Source organism: Papaver somniferum, chromosome 10 (genome assembly GCF_003573695.1).
Source record: "Papaver somniferum cultivar HN1 chromosome 10, ASM357369v1, whole genome shotgun sequence".
In the NCBI taxonomy this organism is placed as follows: Eukaryota; Viridiplantae; Streptophyta; class Magnoliopsida; order Ranunculales; family Papaveraceae; genus Papaver; species Papaver somniferum.
This window is the reverse complement of record NC_039367.1, coordinates 97,523,607-97,532,523: the sequence shown is the minus strand read 5'-3', so window position 1 is coordinate 97,532,523 and position 8,917 is coordinate 97,523,607.

Genomic DNA, 8,917 nt, shown 5'->3' with positions numbered 1-8,917 from the left:
TCATTGTATACCTTTAATTCATGGAAACCCCTAGGTGGTGGTTTCAACATGACATACCAGTTACATGTATCTGACTCTCGAGAATAAAAAACTTGTCGCACTTGTGATGCTAAAATGAACGGGTCGCTACGAAATTGGTTCTGATGTTGTTGGAAGTATTATCCCATGGCCCAAGGATCGAATAGTGTTTGAGTAGTGGTCTCATAGACATGTTATCTTATCTTTAACTTGGTGTGTGTTCAGGTTATTTTTAACTTTTGGTAACAAACATCTATTTCTCTGCCATTTTGTGAATGTGTGTGTTTAACACTAGCAGGTGAACTTCAATGAATGTAATGTGTTACACTGGAAGGTTTAATATGAATGTGAATTACTTTCGGCAATTCGGTTTCAGCTGTGATTTGTTTTTTCAAAAAAAATTTATGCACACAACTCCAAACAAGGGTTGTAGGTCAACATTCAACTACTACTAACCTTTGTTGTATTAGAGATTATGACTACACAAGGCATAGGTTGTGAAACAATGTATAACAATACAAGTAAGGGTTGTGCAAATTGTTTCAACCAGTGTAACAAGAGTAGTAATAGTAATATTCACACCATTCATAGATGTTGTGTTATGGACTTGTACAATACATATTAAAGGTTGTACAAAAATTTTCAACCATTACAACAAGAGTAGTAATAGTACTATTCACAACATTTATAGAAGTTGTGTTATTGACTTGTACTACACATATTAGAGGTTGTACAAAAACTATCAACCATTATAACAATAGTAGTAATAGTACTATTCACACCAGTCGAAGAAGTTGTGTGACCGCCTTTTACTACACTTATCAAATATTGTGAAAGCATGTATAACAATATAAATAGGAGTTGTGTGACTGAGTTTTACTACACTTATCAAATATTGTGAAAGCATGTATAACAATATAAATAGGAGCTGTGAAAGAAACTCCAGAAAATTATGGTAGAGTTTGACAACCTTACTGTTTGTTGTGATAAGGTTTTCTACAATACATATAGGTTGTTGTGGAAGGATGTCATACAACTTGCGTAGGTATAGTGAAAGACGGATTCCCAACTTTTGTAGAGGTTGTATTAGGCTTCCAAAATAAAATCGAGAGAGAATCACAACTGAACCACAAGGTAGTCCAAACTTGAACCACAACTAGGTTTACGACTCTTAGCTCGGAGTCGTAGTAAATCGGGGACCTTCTGCACCCACCCACCCCCTCCGCAACCCATCGATAAGTGTCATTGTAAATCAACTACGACACTTGTGGGGGTTGTCAAAATATGTTTTTCCGTAGTGGGTGGAGATGGTGTGAGTTCGATTGATTTTTCGGAATGATAAATAATGAAGAAGGCGAACTGAAGTATAAAAGACAAAGGCTAAAAATGGGATTATGTAACCATTTTTTTTGTTGATAATTTTAATTATGCCATTGAGGTATTTGCAAAGTCTCTAAAGGGTGTTAGTGCAAAGCCCATGGATAGTAGGGGCATATATAACATTCCCACTTTTGTAAACCCCATTAAATAAGTCTTTAATGATCGTAGCTAGTTGGACAGCTCCCTACCCGTCCTGCTAACTTCCCTTGTTCTTCAACCAAAAACACTGTAATTCCGAGTTTGTGAACTGAGAGATGAGACATTACTATCTTTTCTCACCTCTTCAGCGGTAAGAAAACATAATTACTTGCATGGTAGAGCTCAGTTCATGAGCAAACTTCATTTGGAAGATTAAAATTTTTTTGCGGGTGTTACCGTAGTATAGTAGTAAAGTCATTGGATGATAATACCGGTTACCTGAGTTCAAAACTCGTCGGCACAAAAGAAAAAAAAATCACAGTTGAATCATCAACAACTAATATGCTCGGATTTTCTTAGGACCTGGTAGTTTTAAATGGTTTTTGACTCCGGATTGTGTACTACTGCTACTTTTTTTGTTTAATTTGAGGAGTAATGATACACACACCGTGATTTAAGCACCGTGTGTGCACCGAGAGGAAGTGAACGGCAGAGATGCAAGCGTTCTGAACATCGAGATGGTGAATGGGCAGAATTTTAAAAAGTGGATCCCACCCTCTAGACACACGGTGTAAACTGCGGTACATCCCCGCGGTGTGTTTATCATTTTCGTAATTTGAGTGTTGTTACATTCCCACACGGACTAGTTTAGTTTCTTGATACTCTCTGCTTTGGAGTAATCAATCCTCTTAAATTTTCCCTACAAGAAAGTATGTATTTGTCCACCAGAAAGTACGTACTCCGCCTGTCCGTAGAGCATGTTCTTTATTTCATTCATTTGATCTTAATATGCGTGCTATAAAGTAACCCGTTGTTGGGAGTTGGGACTTTGGTAAGTAATTTCTGAGTTATGACAGAGTTAGATAAGAGTCTTATATCATACTGGCCCATTCAGATTACAGCCCTTCTGGACGGACCGCGTTTCTGAATAACGCAAAAATAAAATTTGCTTTTTCTCTCACAATTTTTTTGTGGGTCCTAATAGGCCCGTGGAGGACAACAAGGGATCCTGTTTTTGGGATTGGATTTGTGTCTGGCGGTTTTTCCTCTCAATTTTTTCTTAGATCGTTAAGAATTTTAGTTCAGATTATATATTGACGAAACGTTGAGACTTGAGTTATAACTAGGGGGCCTAGGGCACGTCAGAAAAAATTATGAGCTAGCTGATTGTGGTTCTTAATTAATGCTCAAATGAAGATTTTAGTTTCCCTAATTAATGGAGATATTAGGTGTAAATTATTTACTTTACTGACGTCTGGTATTGTTCATGCATGATATTGTTTGATATTAACATTCAGTTTGATGTTTTTGATATTTTTTGGGAAATATTTTCAAATTGTTTGGCAATTAGAATTAGAAATATGAAAGCCAGAAATCAAAAAAAAAAAATCTTCCCAAACGTTATTTTCTTTTGCTTCTAGAGTAAAAATGATTCTTCAATTTGATCCAACCGAACTTCTAGTTTTTGGAAAAGTAGCTTCTTAAATAAAAATCATTTCTAAGATTTTAGTTAATCGCCTCAAACCTTTGATGATGTCCTAATTTCTCTCTTTCAGTCAGCTTTTATAGCAAATAGACAAATTCATGAACATTATTATTAGTCATGAGATTCTTCATCCCTTCAAAAAGAAAAAAAAAAGTTTAAAAATGGTTTTATGGCAATCAAGCTGGATCTTTCTAGAGCCTTTTACAGATTAAAATGGTCTTTTATAATTGTTTTTTTTTAAAGCTTGGTTTCTCTGATATTTTGTGTCAATTAATCTTTCAGTGCATTAGTACAGTTTCTTACTCAGTCTTGGTAAATAGTTCGCCAGGTGAAGTTTTTTACTCTTCTAGACAAGGCTATTGTCTTTCGCCTTATATTTTTATTTTATGCATTCAGTTACACCTTAAGGTTGAATCTGAGAAACTTATTCAAGGTTTTAAAATTACGAAAGATAGTCCATCGGTTTTGCATCTGTTTTTTTGCTGATGATTGCAATGCTTTTTTCTAAAGCCTCTTTAATTTATGCTAAGAATCTTATGAAGATTATTAATGTTTTCGCTAAAGCCTTTGGCCAGGCTATAAACTTTGAGAAGTCTAGATTAATTACTAGCTCTAAAATGCATCATAAACACATAAAATTGCTTTCGAAATCTCTTAAAATAAAATTTTTGAGTAACTCTGAAAAATATCTTGGTACTCCACTTTTTATCAATAGGTACAAAACAAAAACTTTTCAACTTCTAATTGACAGATTTTATTCCAGATTAAATTCTTGTAAAAAATCGAACTTAAATGTTGCTGGTAGAACAGTTGTGACAAAACATGTTTTGTGTAGCCTTGTTGTGTATCATATGGGGTGTTTTCCGCTTCCAACAAAGGTAACTTCTAAGATTGATTCTATTCAAAGGACTTATTGGTGGTCTAAAAAAGATCGTAGGCACGCTGCCTATTTTAGATCTTGGGGAGATACAGGAAAGTCTAAACTATGTGGTGGGTTGGGAATTAGGAATACTTATGCTACAAATAGGGTTTTCATTGTTAAATTGGGTTGGAGATTACTTCAAAATCCAGATCTTTTGTTAACTTGTTTCTTAAAGAATAAATATTATCTGAATCAGAACTTACTTGAAATTAATAAAGGCATCTGATTCTTTCTCTTGGATTTGGAAAAGAATAGTGAATAGTTTAGGTTTTATTAAGTCCAATATTGTTATAAAAATTAATAATGGCTCGTCTACTTATATATGGCTCTCAAACTGGATTCCTTTTGAAACTTCTCCTCCGGTTTATGTTAATCCTTGTCATAAGGATTTTGTCTTGTTCGGTGATCTTATTGATGTTAGTAACAATTGTTGGAACTTGGATTTGTTGAATGCTTTGCTTTCTCAGGATCAAGTCAAGAAAATTTGTGTTATTAGGTTAATTCCAGGGAAACATGATAGGATAATGTGGGCTCATACTAGAAATGGTAATTATTCAACAAATCTTCTTATAAAGTGTTTATGAATGAAAGAGTTCCAGGGATGAAGATAATTTTTGGAGAAAAGTGTGGAATCTAGAGCATCTTCCGAAGATTAAGTTCTTTATGTGGAAAATTTTTGCTCAAATGTTGCCAGTAAATGTCCTTATGAAGTGTTATAATCCTTATATAGATGATATTTGTCCGTTGTGCAAGGATGATGAAGAGTCATTTTTCACTTGTTCATTAAATGTCCTATTGCATTGCATATCTAGTTTGGTTTATCTTTGCAGCATTTGGTTTCAGTTGATTCAAATTATTCAGAAGAGGTATTCTTATTTTGGTTCGATAAAACTTTAGAAGTCTCTCCTTTTATTGTAAACTGGCCAAACATTGGTGCTATAGTGATGTGGTGTATATGGAAGCTGAGATGTAATGTTGTTTTTAAAAAAGTAAGCATTGACATGGTTAAAACTATTTTAGATATAAGAAGAATGATAAACACTTATATATTCTCTCCTTCAGTTTCTCTGAATGCTAGGAAAAATTTTAAGATATCCAGTGATGATGTGAATCATTTTATTTATGTTGATGGTTTTTTCAAAGATTTTAATATGGGGTTGGATTTCATTTGGTGTGACATTGCATGAAGGATAAAAGGTTGCATCTCAGACTTTGGACTGTTTCAATATGTGGTTGGTGCTGAAGAAACTGCACTTTTTTGGGCTATCTCTTGGGCGCGAGAGAAGAATTTGTCTAAAGTGATTTTCGTCAGTGAATGTTTCCAACTAGTAGATTTTGTTAATGAAGATAGTAATATTATCGGATGAAGAAGTAGTGATATTTGGTAGATTGTCAGCCTTTGCTTTCTATTACTAGAACTTTTAAAGTTATGTATATTAAGCGTGTAAAAACTCGTCTAGCAGACCGGCTTGCACGTCGAGCTAGAAAGTATTGTATTATAGACTACTGGGTTCCCTTTCCTTCTTTGTTGGACACTCTAGTTAGGAAGGAACCACTTATAAATGTTTATAATTCTCTTATTGCTTAATATATAGTGTGTGTTTTAGCCAAAAAAAAGAAACTTCTTAATAAAAATGTGCCCAAATACCCTTAGGTAGAGCAAATTAACACATATTATATCACGGTGAGCATGAGCAAACACATACTATATCAGTGGTGGTTGTGATTAAAATTTAGTCTGTTATTCTTGATATTCAATATGAAACATTGCAAGAATATCTTTAGTTCATCAGCAATACATATTTGTGGGGAATATTAGAAAGACAATACCAGCTGCCACTTATTTTCAATTGACTAAGTTTTAAATTTTAACCAATTATAGGTGTTTTGGTGACAATTCTGTTGCCATTGACCCAAACCCTAGTGAACCTGAAATCCTCTTGCACTAATGTTCCTTCAAACACGACAATTGCACTCATAATGTTACCATTTTGTCTCTTGATAGTTCCAGCGGCATTGTCTCCATCAACCCCAATTAATTTCGGCCATGAACTCTTCCCTGTATATTGCAAATATATCAGCCGATGAGATCGATTATTGGAATAGAGTAGTCCAATTAACATGGAAAAAAAGAGAGAAAAAAGATACAAACTGTTAGAGCACTGCTCGATCGAACTCGCAAGCATTGCTATCTCAAGCTTGTTTGTAAATTTTAGTTGATCAAAACTATATACTTGATTTCTAGTCTACTTATAGCTATGTATCAGATTAGGATAGAAGTGTGTAGTTGATCTTTATACTTCATGGCTTTCACCGATTGAAGAAGAAGATCTATTGAAGAGATTGGAGGAACTTCAACAACAAAAGGTATGTGGAGAATAAAACTTATTTATCACTCAGAATTCTATTTTATTCTATCTTCTAATGAGACTAATTCGTATAGCTATGTAGACTCTTACATTATACACAATTGAAATTTCGAGCCGAGTTTATCTCGTTTATATATTTCTCGAAATACGTGTTGGAAGCTTTTAGCTTTAGCTAAAGTTCCTCATCTACTTGACAAGCTCAGTTAGAGACAATTTATTTGTTGGAAACTAAATATTAAGTCAAGTTGATCATGTGAAAATTACCTTGAACATCTTACATGATTTGTGTGAGACAGTCATTTGATGTTAACTTGGGAAGTTTCGCATTGATCGATTAATCACTTGAAAATTACTTGAAGCTAGTGGTATGTGTAAGATTACCATTGTTGTCTTCTAAGGATGTTTTAATGATTAAATGAGAGTTTTAGAACGACTACGTATGCCTGGATATAACACAGTATGTATACTTGGTATGTGAACTGTGAAGCTCTAGTTCAAGTCCGGAACTCTTGTTTGTGAACTATGTTTGTGAACGGGTTTACCTGTGAAAAGGTCTGAAGTTGTTGTTCGCGTACTCTATTTGCGAACGACTAGACAAGGCTACGTCCGAAACTGTTGTTCGCGTAGCGTGCTTGCAAACGGCACGGTAAGGCCAAAGTCCGGAACTGTTGTTCGCGTACTCTGTTTGCGAACACAGTGGTTAGCTAGGTTCTAAAATCGATAAGTATGGTTTTCATACTTATGATCTCAGGTTCGTTTGCGAACTAAAGTCCCTGAAACTTTAATAATATAAGGCATGTGAACTAGTTTTAAAAACCGTGACATTATGTTCATGAATTGGTTCTTGTATACTTTGTACAATTACAAACCAAACCGATTTTGTTTCAAATGGTTCATATATATTTCTATGAGATAGTGAACATTTGAACAACTCTCTTGAAACACAATTATATTCATTTGATTTTCTATCATGATTGATTAATCATCATATTTGATCTAGAAGTGTTTAGATGAATGTGGCTAAGTTATTAGTGTTCATATGGCTAACTTTGGTTAACTACTATTGATCCAACGGTTATACACGTTTAGGTACGATTTACCCATATCTAAATATAAGTATATTTCATTTGTGTGTGTCAAGCTAATACCACCTAATGGTGGAGATTAATTGATTAGTTTTTAAGGAGACTTCGCTTTAATCTTAAATCATGAGTTCATCTAACGGTGAATATCAATTGCTTTGTTACTAAGCTATCGCAACTTTGATTGTAAGCCAACCCTGATTTGAAAGATTATATAAGGGATAACTCTAGCATCTAGGAAACCTAATCCCTACATTTCCACGTGTCCTAGTTGCAAACTAGAGTCGGTTCTCCTTTAACCTAGGTTTTCCAAAACCATTATTAGGTTAACGACTTGCAGACTTCATTTGGGATTCATGAAGCCACATCCAACTATTTTCCATGTAGTTGCATATTCTGATCTTACTTTTCTATCGTATTGAGTTTTATCTTCTCTAAGATTTACTCGAGATTTATCTCCGATAGGAAAGATATAAAAAGAAATCACAACAGTTATTTGTCTCAGACTCTTGTGATTCCGTAATAACTTCTTTTGTTAATCAGTTAGGTTATTGTGAGGTGACTAATATTTCTAGGCTTTTGTTCGGGAGTATAAGACCGGATTATTAATTGAGTTTCATGTTCACCTTGATTTATCTAAAGACGGAAACAACAACCAGAATAGACATATCTGTGGGAGACGTATTTGTTTATAAGTCTTCTACTTTAGGTCGTAGAAACTCTTAGTTGTGGGTGAGATCAACTAAGGGAATCACGTGCGCAAAGTCTTGCTGGGATTCAAGAGGCGTAAGGAATGCGACTATACCTTAATCGGTGTGAGACTTGGTTAGGGCTCAACTGGTATTCGAGTTCGACGTTAACTTGCAGTAGGCTAGAGTTTGTAGCGGCTTAATACAGTGTGGTGTTCAAAGTTGGTCTAGGTCCCGGGGTTTTTCTGCATTTGTGGTTTCCTCGTTAACAAAACTTTTGGTGTCAGTGTTATTTCTTTTCCGCATTATATTTGTTTATATAATTGAAATATCACAGGTTGTGCATAGTTCAATCGCAGTTGATAAATCCGACCTTGTTTGTTGAATAAAACTTGATTGACTCTTGGACATTGGTCTTTGGTACCGTCCAAGTTATTCTCATATCAATCAGGCTCAAGGATTCTATCTGTTTGTTTGCTGATTGTATTGATAAAGAGATAAAAGCACTTTGATATATTTCTTGATTGAGTCTCATTTTTAAGTTGGTGCTCTCATAATTATATTGGAGTTTAGTCCATACATATTGCCGAACGAAATATTGGGTGTGGTTGTTATACCCCCGCGTTTTCACAAACAATAGGGCATTTTCACAAATTTTAGTACCTTTGCATATTGATACCATGATCCTTCTCTATCACTTTTTAATATCTTGAGGAACTTCGCTAGATATCTATCTCGTTTTGTAGTTTTTCCCATTCTTTATATAGTCGGATGTATTTGATCAACAATCATTAATCTGAATTCTTACCTACTGTTTAATCAATAATTTTTGT